Raw genomic sequence first — 16,858 nt, forward strand, 5'->3', positions numbered from 1 at the left:
GAAAGGGATGAAGAGTTCTGTTTAAAAGAGGAGTATGATTTTAGCAGCAGTAACTAAAATCAATTGCTGTTCCCACGCAGGACTGTTGAGCCCAGAGAACTTCAGTTGGGGGGAACAGTTAGCAGACTTTTCTGCTCAAGGTATGACTAGTCCATTTTCTAACAAGACTGTGTAATGCTAGAAGACTGTCATTTTCCCTCTTGGGGATCGGTAAGCCGTTTTCTTAGACTCTTAACAGAATGAAGGCTTATTATAGGCTATACACTGGTTGACACTCTTGTGGGCTAAATCGATTGCTTTAAGTTTTTTATGAAATCTGAGGTGATTTATAAAACTTTTATTGTGGGGGAACGTTTTTAGGCGCCAGGCAGTTGTTTAGACACCTTTCCAGTCAGGAAGGGCCTTTCACTATAGTAGGCAGAGCCTCATTTTCGCGCCATAATTGCACAGTTTCTTTTGGATGCAGTGCATGCAGCTGCATGTGAGAGGGTCTGGTGATCATTGAAAACGTTCCTGGAAGGCTTAATTTGGTATCGTATAACTCCTAAGGACAGGTGAAGTCGCAGCAAACGCTGTGGCTGGGACTGTAGTGGGGTTAAAAATTGTTATATGATTAAACGGCTCCGGTTTCCTCATTTAAGGGGTTTAAAGCTTGAAAATTGGGGTTCAATACTTTTAAAGCATTAAGACACTGTGGTGAAAATTTGGTAAAGATTGGATATTTCCTTCATAGTTTTTCACACATTCAGAAATAAAGTGTGCTCAGTTTAACATTTAAAGAGACAGTAACGGTTTTGTTTTAAAACGTTTTTTTTGCGTTATTAGCCTGTTTAAGCCTGTCTAACATGTCTGTACCTTCAGATAGAACATGTTCTGTATGTATGGAGGCCAAGGTGGTCCCCCCTTCAAATGTATGTGATAATTGTGCCATGGCGTCCAGACAAAGTAAGGACAGTACTGTCACATTTAATAAGGTTGCCCAAGATGATTCCTCAAATGAAGGTAGTGGGGATAGTTCATCATCCTCTCCTTCTGTGTGAACACCAGTTATGCCCGTGCAGGCGACCCCTAGTACATCTAGCGCGCCAATGCTTGTTACTATGCAACTATTAACGGCAGTAATGGATAATTCCATAGCTAATATTTTATCCAAAATGCCAGCATTTCAGAGAAAGCGTGATTGCTCAGTTTTAAATACAGTGGAGCAAGAAGGCGCTGACGATAGTTTATCTGTCATACCCTCACACCAGTCAGAAGTGGCAGTGAGGGAGGGTTTGTCGGAGGGAGAACTTTCAGATTCAGGAAGAATTTCTCAACAGGCAGAACCTGATGTTGTGACGTTTAAATTTAAGTTGGAGCATCTCCGCGCATTACTTAAGGAGGTGCTATCTACTCTGGATGATTGTGACTCTTTGGTCATTCCAGAAAAATTGTGCAAGATGGACAAATTCTTAGAGGTCCCAGTGCACCCTGATGCCTTTCCGATCCCTAAAAGGGTGGCGGACATAGTGAATAAGGAGTGGGAGAAACCAGGCATACCCTTTGTCCCTCCTCCTATATTTAAGAAATTGTTCCCCATGGTCGACCCAAGGAAGGACACATGGCAAACAGTCCCTAAGGTTGAGGGGGCAGTTTCTACCCTAGCCAAACGCACGACTATTCCCATTGAGGACAATTGTGCTTTCAAAGATCCTATGGCTAACAAATTGGAGGGTTTGCTTAGAAAGATTTTTGTTCAGCAAGGTTACCTCCTCCAACCAATTTCGTGCATTATTCCTGTCACTACGGCGGCGTGTTTCTGGTTCGATGAACTAGAAAAGTCGCTTAATATGGAGACTCCATATGAGGAAGTCATGGACAGAATTCACGCACTTAAGTTAGCTAATTCCTTTATTTTAGATGCCGCTTTGCAATTAGGGAGATTAGCGGCGAAAAATTCAGGGTTTGCAATTGTGGCGCGCAGAGCGCTCTGGCTAAAGTCTTGGTCGGCGGATGTATCTTCCAAGACAAAATTGCTTAATATCCCTTTCAAAGGTAAGACCCTTTTTGGGCCAGAATTGAAAGAAATTATTTCAGACATCACTGGGGGGAAGGGCCATGCCCTCCCACAGGATAGGCCTTTTAAGGCTAAGAATAAGTCCAATTTTCGTTCCTTTCGCAATTTCAGGAACGGACCGGCTTCTAACTCTGCAGCCTCTAGACAAGAGGGTAACGCTTCCCAGGCTAAACCAGCTTGGAAACCAATGCAAGGCTGGAACAAGGGTAAACAGGCCAAGAAGCCTGCTGCTGCTACCAAGACAGCATGAAGGGGTAGCCCCCGATCTGAGACCGGATCTAGTAGGGGGCAGACTCTCTCTCTTTGCTCAGGCTTGGGCAAGAGATGTTCCGGATCCGTGGGCACTAGAAATAGTCTCTCAGGGTTATCTTCTAGAATTCAAGGAACTACCCCCTAGGGGAAGGTTCCACGTGTCTCGCTTGTCTTCAGACCAAATAAAGAGACGGGTATTCTTACATTGTGTAGAAGACCTGTTAAAGATGGGAGTGATACACTCAGTTCCAACTGTGGAACAAGGTCAGGGGTTTTACTCAAACCTGTTTGTAGTTCCCAAAAAAGAGGGAACTTTCAGACCAATTCTGGATTTAAAAATTCTAAACAAATTTCTCAGAGTTCCATCGTTCAAAATGGAAACCATTCGAACAATTTTACCTACAATACAGGAGGGTCAATATATGACTACCGTGGATTTAAAGGATGCGTACCTACATATTCCTATCCACAAAGATCATCATCAGTTCCTAAGGTTCGCCTTTCTGGACAAACATTATCAGTTCGTGGCTCTTCCATTCGGGTTAGCCACTGCTCCCAGAATTTTCACAAAGGTGCTAGGGTCCCTTCTGGCGGTTCTAAGACCAAGGGGCATTGCAGTGGCACCTTATCTAGATGACATTCTAATTCAAGCGTCGTCTCTTTCCAAGACAAAGGCTCATACAGACATTGTTCTAGCCTTTCTCAGATCTCACGGGTGGAAGGTGAACGTAGAAAAGAGTTCCCTGTCTCCGTCAACAAGAGTTCCCTTTTTGGGAACAATAATAGATTCTTTAGAAATGAAGATCTTCCTGACAGAAGTCAGAAAGTCAAAGCTTCTAAACGCTTGTCAAGTTCTTCACTCTATTCTGCAGCCTTCCATAGCTCAGTGCATGGAAGTAGTAGGATTGATGGTTGCAGCAATGGACATAGTTCCTTTTGCTCGCATTCATCTAAGACCATTACAACTGTGCATGCTCAATCAGTGGAATGGGGACTATGCAGACTTGTCTCCACAGATTCAAGTAAGACCAGATGACCAGAGACTCACTCCGTTGGTGGTTGACCCAGGATCACCTGTCTCAGGGAATGAGTTTCCGCAGACCAGAGTGGGTCATTGTCATGACCGACGCCAGTCTATTAGGCTGGGGCGCGGTCTGGGATTCCCTGAAAGCTCAGGGTCTATGGTCTCGGGAAGAGTCTCTTCTCCCGATAAACATCCTGGAACTGAGAGCGATATTCAATGCTCTCCGGGCTTGGCCTCAACTAGCGAAGGCCGGATTCATAAGATTCCAGTCAGACAACATGACGACTGTAGCTTACATCAACCATCAGGGAGGAACAAAGAGTTCCTTGGCGATGAGAGAGGTATCCAAGATCATCAAATGGGCGGAGGATCACTCCTGCCATCTATCTGCAATTCACATCCCAGGAGTAGACAACTGGGAGGTGGATTATCTGAGTCGTCAGACTTTCCATCCGGGGGAGTGGGAACTCCACCCGGAGGTTTTTGCCCAGTTGACTCAATTATGGGGCATTCCAGACATGGATCTGATGGTGTCTCGTCAGAACTTCAAGGTTCCTTGCTACGGGTCCAGATCCAGGGACACCAAGGCGACTCTAGTGGATGCATTAGTGGCGCCCTGGTCGTTCAACCTAGCTTATGCGTTTCCACCGTTCCCTCTCCTTCCCAGGCTCGTAGCCAGGATCAAACAGGAGAAGGCCTCGGTGATTCTGATAGCTCCTGCGTGGCCGCGCAGGACTTGGTATGCAGACCTAGTGAATATGTCATCGGCTCCACCATGGAAGCTACCTTTGGGACAGGATCTTCTAGTACAAGGTCCATTCGAACATCCAAATCTAGTCTCTCTACAGCTGACTGCTTGGAAATTGAACGCTTGATTTTATCCAAGCGTGGGTTTTCAAATTCAGTGATAGATACTCTGGTTCAAGCCAGAAAACCTGTGACTAGAAAGATTTACCATAAAATATGGAAAAAATATATCTGTTGGTGTGAATCCAAGGGATTCTCCTGGAGTAAGATTAAAATTCCTAAGATTCTCTCCTTTCTCCAAGAAGGTTTGGATAAAGGGTTGTCAGCGAGTTCTCTAAAAGGACAGATTTCTGCTTTATCTGTCTTGTTACACAAACGACTGGCAGCTGTGCCAGATGTACAAGCTTTTGTACAGGCTTTGGTCAGAATCAAGCCTGTTTACAGACCCATGACTCCTCCTTGGAGTCTAAATTTAGTTCTTTCAGTTCTTCAAGGGGTTCCGTTTGAACCTTTACATTCCATAGATATCAAGTTACTATCTTGGAAAGTTCTGTTTTTGGTTGCTATTTCATCTGCTAGAAGAGTTTCTGAATTATCTGCTTTGTTAATTGGTGTTCCATTCAGATAAGGTCGTTTTGCGTACTAAGCCTGGTTTTCTTCCTAAAGTTGTTTCCAACAAGAATATTAACCAGGAAATAGTTGTTCCTTCTCTGTGTCCGAATCCAGTTTCAAAGAAGGAACGTTTGTTACACAATTTAGATGTAGTTCGGGCTTTAAAGTTCTATTTAGAAGCAACAAAGGATTTTAGACAAACCTCATCTTTGTTTGTCGTTTACTCTGGTAAGAGGAGAGGACAAAAAGCTACTGCTACCTCTCTTTCTTTCTGGCTGAAAAGCATTATCCGATTGGCTTATGAGACTGTCGGACGGTAGCCTCCTGAACGAATCACAGCTCACTCTACTAGGGCTGTGGCTTCCACATGGGCCTTCAAGAACGAGGCTTCTGTTGATCAGATATGTAAGGCAGCGACTTGGTCTTCTCTGCACACTTTTGCCAAATTCTACAAATTTGATACTTATGCTTCTTCGGAGGCTATTTTTGGGAGAAAGGTTTTGCAAGCCGTGGTGCCTTCCATTTAGGTAACCTGATTTGCTCCCTCCCTTCATCCGTGTCCTAAAGCTTTGGTATTGGTTCCCACAAGTAATGGATGACGCCGTGGACCGGACACACCAATGTTGGAGAAAACAGAATTTATGCTTACCTGATAAATTACTTTCTCCAACGGTGTGTCCGGTCCACGGCCCGCCCTGGTTTTTTAATCAGGTTTGAAAAATGTCTTTCTCTATACACTACAGTCACCACGACACCCTATAGTTTCTCCTTTTTTTCTCCTAACCGTCGGTCGAATGACTGGGGGGCGGAGCGTGAGGAGGGGCTATATGGGCAGCTTTTGCTGTGCTCTTTGCCATTTCCTGTTGGGGAAGAGAATATTCCCACAAGTAATGGATGACGCCGTGGAACGTTGGAGAAAGTAATTTATCAGGTAAGCATAAATTCTGTTTTTTTTTTTTATTTGATTGCATTTGGCGGTGAAATGGTGGCATGAAATATACCAAAATGGGCCGTCTGGTAAAAAAAAATATGTACATGTAAAGGTTTATTCAGGGATTCCTGACAGATATCAGTGTTACAATGTAACTTGCTAATTTTGAAAAAAAATGGTTTGAAAATTGCAAAGTGCTACTTGTACTTATTGCCCTATAACTTGCAAAAAAAGCAAAGAACATGTAAACATTGGGTATTTCTAAACTCAGGACAAAATTTAGAAACTATTTAGCATGGGAGATTTTTGGTGGTTGTAGATGTGTGAGAGATTTTGGGTGTCAAAGTTAGAAAAGATGTGTTGTTTTTTTAATAATTTTTCCATCATATTTTATTTTTTTTATAGTAAGTTATAAGATATGATGAAAATAATGGTATCTTTAGAAAGTACATTTAATGGCAAGAAAAACGGTATATAATATGTGTGGGTACAGTAAATGAATAATAGGAAAATTACAGCTAAACACAAACACCGCAGAAATGTAAAAATAGCCCTGGTACCAAACGTTAAGAAAATTGAAAAGTGCTGTGGTCACTAAGGGGTTAAGGGGTGTGTCCTTTGACTGCAAAAGGATTTAATGCTAATAAAATAAGTGTAAAATTGTTTTTACTTTGTATGCAAGTTTTTTTGTAATACAGTGCTTACTTGCCAATATATATTGTGCATATTTAAATAAATTGTGGTTAATGTTTCCTTTGCCCCATAGAGACTGGTATGAATGAGCCTGTAGGAATCAGAACATTAACCCTGCTATGCTCTATGGAGTGTTTGCTTGATTGATGCAAGAGTTTAATTTTGGAGTAGACCATAGGAGAGAATAAAAGATTAACACACTCAAGGTTTTTCAAGGATTGTGCCCTTGGACTGCAAAACATTTATTTTGTATGTAGACATTTTGCAATACAGTGATTATTTGCTGATATATATTGTGTATTTATAAATACGTTACATTATTGTCGCTTTAAAAATTTGCTAAAATAAATGTTCTAAAATACTGGCAGATAAACATCACAATTTCATTAGACAGAGACTTTAAATTAATTTCCATAAAAACAAACTTGTAAACGTGTAAAGGTAAATACTCAGCTACTCCATTCACATTGTACTCCCTTCTCAATTTTTATATAAAATGTTTCCTTATGTTTAATGAAACAACTTTGCAATATATTTTCACTATTTAATTTGTCCCATTTTCATGTAATTTAGCTATGAAAATTGACAAAATTCTAACTCTCAGACCTTGAAAAGCACCTGCTGACTTACCAAGGCTAACTGTGCTTTATCAGATAACAAATAAAAAACCGTGTACATTTTACTATAATTATAGCTGTGATTAGCCTTGTCTGCAGACTAAAGCCCAGATTGGTTCCTACAAATAAGGCAAATTGTGAGTGGAGTTCGGCTTTTAAAAACCATTTGCAGTAAAAAGGATGTTAATTTGTTTTAAAACATTTTGACTTGGTTTATATTTTATTCTTTAGCAACACAACAGAAATGTCTTGTAATTGTAAATAGATTAAGTAAGAAAAGTGAAATATGACACGATCAGTCCATTCCCAAGTCTTGTATAAATAGCACATGGTCCCAAAATGAAATAACGACGGAAGACTCCATTAGCTCAAGGCAAACATTTATTACACAATTATACACCAATAAATACATAGAAGCCCCACAACACATAAAGTAGCCGGCTACGTCAGGAAAGATTATGCGGCCGATTTATTAAGGGCCCTGATTCTGCGCGAGACTTCAAGCTCGCCGGAAACAGCAGTCTTAAGACCGCTGCTCCTTATCTGGTCTGCCGCCTCTAAGGCTGCGGACATCAATCTACCCGATCTCATACGATAGGGCTGATTGACACCCTTTGAATCTGCAGGGGGTGGCATTGCACAAGCAGTTCACCAGAACTGCTTGTGCAATGATAAATGTTGACAGCGTATGCTGTTGGCATTTAGCGATGTCTGTCGGACATGATCCGCTGAGCCCCTATATGTGCACCACGTTTCAGAGACAGTTCTGCCCATCAGGCACTGTTGTATACAAAATACAGTACTAGTGGAGAACACTCTGAAGAGCCGAGTACTTGTAAACCGTTCAATACCTGGCATCAATATCCGAGGCAGATAGCAACGCAAGCGAGGCATATAACCTACACAGAGAATGATACCTGACCACAACGGGAAATTGCCACCTGGTTATAAAAAATTTTTTAGAGACCCTTTTAAGATTTATTCTTAATAAGAAAAAAAAAAGTTTGACGGCAAGTTCTTTAAACAGCTGCGGGACAGCCATGGGTGCCACTTGTGCCGCCACGTACGCTTGTATTTATTGGGGTATAATTATGTAATAAATGTTTGCCTTGACCTAATGGAGTCTTCCTTTTTTATTTAAAGGAACATGCCACCCACATTTTTTCTTTTATGATTTAGAAAGAGAATGCAATGTTAAACATCTTTCTAATTTACTTATATTATCTAATTTGTTTTAGTCTCTTGATATTCTTTGATGAAAAGCATATCTAGATATGCTCACTAGCTGCTGATTGGTTGCTGCACATAGAAGCATCATGTGATTGGCTCACCATGTGCATTGCTTTTTCTTTAAATAAGGATATTTAAAAAATGAAGCAAAATAAATAATGGAAGTAAATTGTAATGTTGTTTAAATTTCTATTCTCTATCTGAATCATGAAAGAAAGATTTTTGGTTTAGTGGCCCTTTAAGTTTGGGACTGTGTGCTTTATATACTAGACTTTGAAATGGACTGAGCGTGTCCTATTTCCCTTTTTTTACTTAATCTATTTACTATTATTAATTTCTAGTAGGCACTGGCCCTTTAATATTAATATAGCAAGATTTTGGTAATAGCAATACATTTTTTTCTTTTTTATTAATGTTGTGTAATAACAAGGTCTTTACTCTTTTAACAGCATGGGTCAGTGGCTACTCAGCCTTTAAAGGGACAATAAAGTAAAAATGTAATTTTCAGGATTTTGATAGAATTGCAATTTTAACCCCTTCACCCAAAATTACATAGATTTTCATTGCAGCTGCAGGAAGCTCCAGCAGTCACAGCCGAGAGCTGCAGGGATCTGTGTTCATATGGTATATACACACGATCGGTGCTACAGTTCCATATGAAGGCAGATTGCCAGACCGTTACAGACAGTGACACTATGGGGTTTATTTATCAAAGGCTTCGTCTACCTTTGCCCCCTTATGACTGCAGGTTCTCACAAGAAAACCTGCAGTCAGTATTTATCACACAGCTGTCATCAGACACAAGAGAACCTGCACTCCGTATTTATCACGCAGCTGTCATCAGGCACAAGAGAACCTGCACTCCGTATTTATCATGCAGCGGTCATCAGACACAAGAGAACCTGCAGTCAGTATTTATCAAGCAGCGGTCATCAGACACGAGAGAACCTGCAGTCAGTATTTATCACGCAGCGGTCATCAGACACAAGAAAACCTGCACTCCGTATTTATCACACAGCTGTCATCAGACACAAGAGAACCCTTCAGTCAGTATTTATCAAGCAGCGGTTATCAGACACAAGAGAACCTGCAGTCAGTATTTATCAAGCAGCGGTCATCAGACACAAGAGAACCTGCAGTCAGTATTTATCAAGCAGCGGTCATCAGACACAAGAGAACCTGCAGTCAGTATTTATCAAGCAGCGGTCATCAGACACAAGAGAACTTGCAGTCAGTATTTATCAGACAGTGGTCATCAGACACAAGAAAACCTGCACTCCGTATTTATCACACAGCTGTCATCAGACACAAGAGAACCCTTCAGTCAGTATTTATCAAGCAGCGGTTATCAGACACAAGAGAACCTGCAGTCAGTATTTATCAAGCAGCGGTCATCAGACACAAGAGAACCTGCAGTCTGTATTTATCAAGCAGCAGTCATCAGACACAAGAGAACCTGCAGTCAGTATTTATCAAGCAGCAGTCATCAGACACAAGAGAACCTGCACTCCGTATTTATCAAGCAGCTGTCATCAGACACAAGAGAACCTGCACTCCGTATTTATCAAGCAGCTGTCATCAGACACAAGAGAACCTGCAGTCAGTATTTATCAAGCAGCGGTCATCAGACACAAGAGAACCCTTCAGTCAGTATTTATCAAGCAGCGGTCATCAGACACAAGAGAACCTGCAGTCAGTATTTATCAAGCAGCGGTCATCAGACACAAGAAAACCTGCACTCCGTATTTATCACACAGCTGTCATCAGACACAAGAGAACCCTTCAGTCAGTATTTATCAAGCAGCGGTCATCAGACACAAGAGAACCTGCAGTCAGTATTTATCAAGCAGCGGTCATCAGACACAAGAGAACCCTTCAGTCAGTATTTATCAAGCAGCGGTCATCAGACACAAGAGAACCTGCAGTCAGTATTTATCAAGCAGCGGTCATCAGACACAAGAGAACCTGCAGTTAGTATTTATCAAGCAGCTGTCATCAGACACAAGAGAACCTGCAGTCAGTATTTATCAAGCAGCGGTTATCAGACACAAGAGAACCTGCAGTCAGTATTTATCAAGCAGCGGTCATCAGACACAAGAGAACCTGCAGTCAGTATTTATCAAGCAGCGGTCATCAGACAAAAGAGATCCTGCAGTCAGTATGTAACAAGCAGCGGTCATCAGACACAAGAGAACCCTTCAGTCAGTATTTATCAAGCAGCGGTCATCAGACACAAGAGAACCTGCAGTCAGTATTTATCAAGCAGCGGTCATCAGACACAAGAGAACCTGCAGTTAGTATTTATCAAGCAGCGGTCATCAGACACAAGAGAACCTGCAGTTAGTATTTATCAAGCAGCGGTCATCAGACACAAGAGAACCTGCAGGCAGTATTTCTCAAGCAGCGGTCATCAGACACAAGAGAACCTGCAGTCAGTATTTATCAAGCAGCTGTCATCAGACACAAGATAACCTGCAGTCAGTATTTATCAAGCAGCGGTCATCAGACACAAAATAACCTGCAGTCAGTATTTATCAAGCAGCGGTCATCAGACACAAGATAACCTGCAGTCAGTATTTATCAAGCAGCGGTCATCAGACACAAGATAACCTGCAGTCAGTATTTATCAAGCAGCGGTCATCAGACACAAGAGAACCTGCAGTCAGTAATTATCAAGCAGCGGTCATCAGACACAAGAGAACCTGCAGTCAGTATTTATCAAGCAGCGGTCATCAGACACAAGAGAACCTGCAGTCAGTATTTATCAAGCAGCGGTCATCAGACTGCTGCTTCCCTAACCTCGTCTCCACCTCTTAGACGAGACCGGGGAGATTGACTGCTCCTTCCCGCGCAATTCGCTGTGCGCGGGCAGGGGGCGGCATTGCACAAGAGCGCAAAATGCTAGGATTTACCATCACTTTAATTTTGACTTTAGAGTTCCTTTAATACTAAAAAAGGTACAAATCCTGATAGTTAAATGATGTTACAGTATATGAAACACATAGGACCCGGTTATCTGAAGCTCTCTGCTTTGGTGAAATGATCTAAGATGTTTTGTCAGTACGACAAGGTCTCTCAAATAATTTTAAAAAGGCAAATTTTATCTTGGGAGCTGTTTATGTCTACATGTAAAGAAGAGACAAATACATTGCAATATACGGCTCGTGTGATTCCTCTACTTGCTGGAGAGTTTCTGATCATCAGGTGCTAAGTATAAAGTGTTTTTTGAACATCATGGAAATGATTTGAGATGTTTGGGAACCTTTCTTGGAAATAGGAACTGAAATACCTTGTTAGAAAATGTGGAGGGGCATTGACTGGTTGTTAAAATTAGCATTAAAACATCATTATATACTAAATAAATGCTAGATATAATGCTGGAAAGGTAAACCTGAGATTCATTGCAGGTGAATGGTTTTATTTATATTTAAAGTGAAGGTCAATTTAGATGAATCCTATTAAAAACAAGGGTACTTTAATTCATCAAAATTGAAATTTTACTATTTCTTCTACAAATACTTACCTTTTAATTCTGACAGCCGCTGCAGCGCTTCCTCCGCCCGTCGCAAGCCCTCTTCGCGGGTCCAAAATGACGAATCCGGCTTCCTCCAATCACGGCGTTGCCTCAGGCCATGATTCCCTCTGGGGCAAGCGGTGATTGGAGGTAGCCGGATTCGTAATTTCTGAATTATGAAGAGGCTTCCGACAGCCGTGGGAATCGCAGGAGCGGCTGTGAAGATTAAAAGGTAATTGTTTGAAGAAAACAAGTGAAATGTCAATTTTTATGCATTTAAGTGCTCTTGTTTTTAATAGGATTATTAAAAACCGGGCACCGATTAATCTAAATTAACTACTTTAAATATAAATAAAACCATACACCTGCAATGCATCTCAGGATAGCCTTATGCTTATCCCAGGCATTAGTTAGTATGTAACATAGCCTTATACCAGGCTTTAGTTAGTATGTAGGATAGCTTTATGCTTATCTCAGGCATTAGTTAGGCATTAGTTAGTATGTAGGATAGCTTTATGCTTATACCAGGCATTAGTTAGTATGTAGGATAGCCTTATGCTTATCCCAGGCATTAGTTAGTATGTAGGGTAGCCTTATGCTTATCCCAGGCATTAGTTAGTATGTAGGGTAGCCTTATGCTTATCACAGGCATTAGTCAGTATGTAGGGTAGCCTTATGCTTATCCCAGGCCTTAGTTAGTATGTAGGATAGCCTTATACCAGGCTTTAGTTAGTATGTAGGATAGCTTTATGCTTATCTCAGGCATTAGTAAGTATGTAGGATAGCCTTATGCTTATCCCAGGCATTAGTTAGTACGTAGGATAGCCTTATGCTTATCCCAGGCATTAGTTAGTCCGTAAGATAGCCTTATGCTTATCCCAGGCATTAGTTAGTACGTAGGATAGCCTTATGCTTATCCCAGGCATTAGTTAGTATGTAGGATAGCCTTATATTTATACCAGGCATTAGTTAGTATGTAGTATAGCCTTATGCTTATCCCAGGCATTAGTTAGTATGTAGTATAGCTTTATGCTTATCCAAGGCATTAGTCAGTATGTAGGATAGCCTTATGCTTATCCCAGGCATTAGTTAGTACATAGCATAGCCTTATGCTTATCTCAGGCATTAGTTAGTCCGTTAGATAGCCTTATGCTTATCCAAGGCATTAGTCAGTATGTAGGATAGCCTTATGCTTATCCAAGGCATTAGTTAGTCCGTAAGATAGCCTTATGCTTATCCAAGGCATTAGTCAGTATGTAGGATACCCTTATGCTTATCCCAGGCATTAGTTAGTACGTAGGATAGCCTTATGCTTATCCCAGGCATTAGTTAGTACGTAGGATAGCCTTATGCTTATCCCAGGCATTAGTTAGTATGTAACATAGCCTTATACCAGGCTTTAGTTAGTATGTAGGATAGCTTTATGCTTATCTCAGGCATTAGTATGTAGGATAGCTTTATGCTTATACCAGGCATTAGTTAGTATGTAGGATAGCCTTATGCTTATCCCAGGCATTAGTTAGTCCGTAAGATAGCCTTATGCTTATCCCAGGCATTAGTTAGTACGTAGGATAGCCTTATGCTTATCCAAGGCATTAGTCAGTATGTAGGATAGCCTTATGCTTATCCCAGGCATTAGTTAGTACGTAGGATAGCCTTATGCTTATCCCAGGCATTAGTTAGTCCGTAAGATAGCCTTATGCTTATCCCAGGCATTAGTTAGTACGTAGGATAGCCTTATGCTTAACCCAGGTATAGTTAGTATGTAGGATAGCCTTATGCTTATCTCAGGCATTAGTTAGGCATTAGTTAGTATGTAGGATAGCCTTATGCTTATCCCAGGCATTAGTTAGTCCGTAAGATAGCCTTATGCTTATCCCAGGCATTAGTTAGTACGTAGGATAGCCTTATGCTTAACCCAGGTATAGTTAGTATGTAGGATAGCCTTATGCTTATCTCAGGCATTAGATAGTAAGTAGAATAGCCTTATGCGTATCCTTGTTTTTAATAGGATTATTAAAAACCGTGCACCGATTTATCTAAATTGACCTTCACTTTAAACTGGCATTGACTGGCATTCCAGTCAAAATTTAAACGCACATAGATTAATTACATCTTTGAATAGAAACATATTTACAATATACATGTATTAGCAAAAAATGCTTCTAGTAAAAGTTATCGCTGTTTTAGTGTTAACGTTTTTCTCTGCACGTGCATGTGAGGTATAGCTAGATATTCTCAGTGCACCCACATTTTAATTAATGCAGCTGCTCAGATCATCAGTGGGGCTTGTATGTCAGCAATTAACAAACTGAGTCATCACCAGATGATACAAGCACCTTAGGCTGTCTGAGCAAGTTCTGTGTATAAAATGCTGGTGCACGGTGCATATTTAAATACACATTTGAAACCGCTATTGCTTTTATTAGAAGCATTTCTTTCATGTAATTGGCAAAAGTCCATGAGCTAGTGACGTATGGGATATACAATCCTACCAGGAGGGGCAAAGTTTCCCAAACCTCAAAATGCCTATAAATACACCCCCTCACCACACCCTCAATTCAGTTTTACAAACTTTGCCTCCTATGTAGGTGGTGAAGTAAGTTTGTGCTTGATTTCTACATTGATATGCGCTTCGCAGCAGGCTGAAGCCCGTTTTTCCTCTCAGAGTGCAGTGAATGACAGAGGGATGTGAAGGGAGTATTGCCTATTTGAATACCATGGTCATCCTAACGGTGATCTATTTCATAGGTTCTCTGTTATCGGTCGTAGAGATTCATCTCCTACCTCCCTTTTCAGATCGACGATATACTCTTATATATACCATTACCTCTACTGATTCTCGTTTCAGTACAAGTTTGGCTATCTACTTTATGTAGATGAGTGTCTTAGGGTAAGTAAGTCTTATTTTATTTAAGACACTCTCAGCTATGGTTTGGCACTTTATATGTAAAGTTCTAAATATATGTTTTATACTTAAATTTGCCATGATTCAGGTTAATCAGTATATTTCCTTTTTGCAGAAATTTCTTACCTGAAGTTTTCAAATTGACTCCCTTTTCTAAATTGCGGGCTGTTAGGCTCGCGGGACCGCAAAATGCTATAATTTATTGCGTCATTCTTGGCGCAAGACTTTTTTGGCGCGAGAATTATGTTTGTTGACGTAATTTCATAATTTCCGGCGTCTTAGTTGGCGCCGAGTTTTTTCACGTAGTTGCGTCATCTATGACGCTCGTGTTTGTTGCAGACGTTTTTGACGCCAAAAAATATTTTCTCAGTTGTGGGCGTCATACTTGGCGCCAAACTTTTGACATTATTTAAGACTTCATTTATTTTTGCTTCTGGTTTCCAGAGGCTTATTTTGTTTTGCATTTCTTTCCCATTCCTGAAACTGTCATATAAGGAAATTGATAATTTTGCTTTCTATGTTATTTTTTCTCTTACATATTGCAAGATGTCTCAAACTGACCCTGTCTCAGAATCTACTACTGGAATCCTGCTGCCTGATGTCGGTTCTACCAAAGCTAAGTGCATTTGTTGTAAACTTGTGGTAACTGTTCCTCCGGCTGTAGTTTGTGATAGTTGTCATGACAAACTTTTACATGCAGACAATATTTCCATTAGTAGTAGTCCATTACCTGTTGCTGGTCCTTCAACATCTAATGCTCAGGATATTCCTGTTAATGTGAGAGAATTTGTTTCTAATTCTATTCAGAAGGCTTGGTCTGTCATACCGCCTTCTAATAAACGTAAAAGGTCTTTTAAAACTTCTCATAAAATTGATGAATTTTGAAATGACCGACAACATTCTGATTTATCTATCTCTGATGAGGATCTATCTGATTCAGAAGATTCTGCCTCAGATATTGACACTGACAAATCTTCATATTTGTTTAAAATGGATTATATTTGTTCCTTATTCAAAGAGGTGTTGATTGCATTAGATATGGAGGAGACTAGTCCTCTTGATATTAAAACTAGTAACGCTTAAATTCGTTTTTTAAACCTCATGTAGTTATCACTGAGGTTTTTCCAGTTCCTGATGCTATTGCAGATGTGGTTTAAGAAATTGTATCCTTTGCCGACTGATAGATTGGAGTTTTGAGAAAAGATCCCCAAAGTTGATGGGGCCATCTCTACTCTTGCAAAGCGTACTACTATTCCTACGGCAGATAGTACTTCTTTTAAAGATCCTTTAGATAGGAAACTTGAATCTTATCTAAGGAAGGCTTATTTATGTTCAGGTCATCTTCTTAGGCCTGCTATTTCTTTGGCTGATGTTGCAGCTGCTTCAACTTTTTGGTTGGAAACCTTAGTGCAACAAGTACCAGATCATAATGTGTATAGCATTGTTAAGTTAATTCAACATGCTAATAATTTCATTTGTGATGCCATTTTTTATATCATTAGAATTGATGTTCGATATATGTCTTTAGCTATTTTAGCTAGAACAGCTTTATGGCTTAAATCTTGGAATGCTGATATGACTTCTAAATCAACGTTGCTATCTCTCTCTTTCCAAGGTAATAAATTATTTGGTTCTCAGTTGGATTCAATTATTTCAACTGTCACTGGGGGAAGGGAGCTTTTTTGCCTCAGGATAAAAAATCTAAGGGTAAATTTAAGGCTTCTAACCGTTTTCGTTCCTTTCGACAAAATAAGATACAGAAACCTGATCCTTCCCCTAAAAGAACGGTTTCCAATTGGAAGCCTTCTTCAGTCTGGAATAAATCCAAGCCATTTAAAAGATCTAAATCAGCCCCCAAGTCCGCATGAAGGTGAGGCCCTCATTCCAGCTCAGCTGGTAGGGGGCAGACTAAGATTTTTCGAGGATGTTTGGATCAATTCAGTCCAAAATCATTGGATTCAGAACATTGTCTCTCAGGGGTACAGAATAGGTTTCAAAGTAAGACTGCCTGTGAGAAGTTTCTTTCTCTCACGCATTCCAGTGAACCCAGAAAAAGCTCAGGCTTTCCTGAAAGAGATATCTGGGGTAATTGTGCCAGTTCCTTCTCAGGAATGGGGTCTGGGGTTTTATTCAAATATGTTCATTGTCCCAAAGAAGGAGAATTCTTTCAGACCAGTTCTGGATCTAAAAATTTTGAATCGTTATGTAAGAATACCAACATTCAAAATGGTGATTATTAGGACTATTCTGCCTTTTGTTCAGCAAGGGCATTAT

This window comes from Bombina bombina, chromosome 6 (genome assembly GCF_027579735.1).
Source record: "Bombina bombina isolate aBomBom1 chromosome 6, aBomBom1.pri, whole genome shotgun sequence".
Taxonomy (NCBI): domain Eukaryota; kingdom Metazoa; phylum Chordata; class Amphibia; order Anura; family Bombinatoridae; genus Bombina; species Bombina bombina.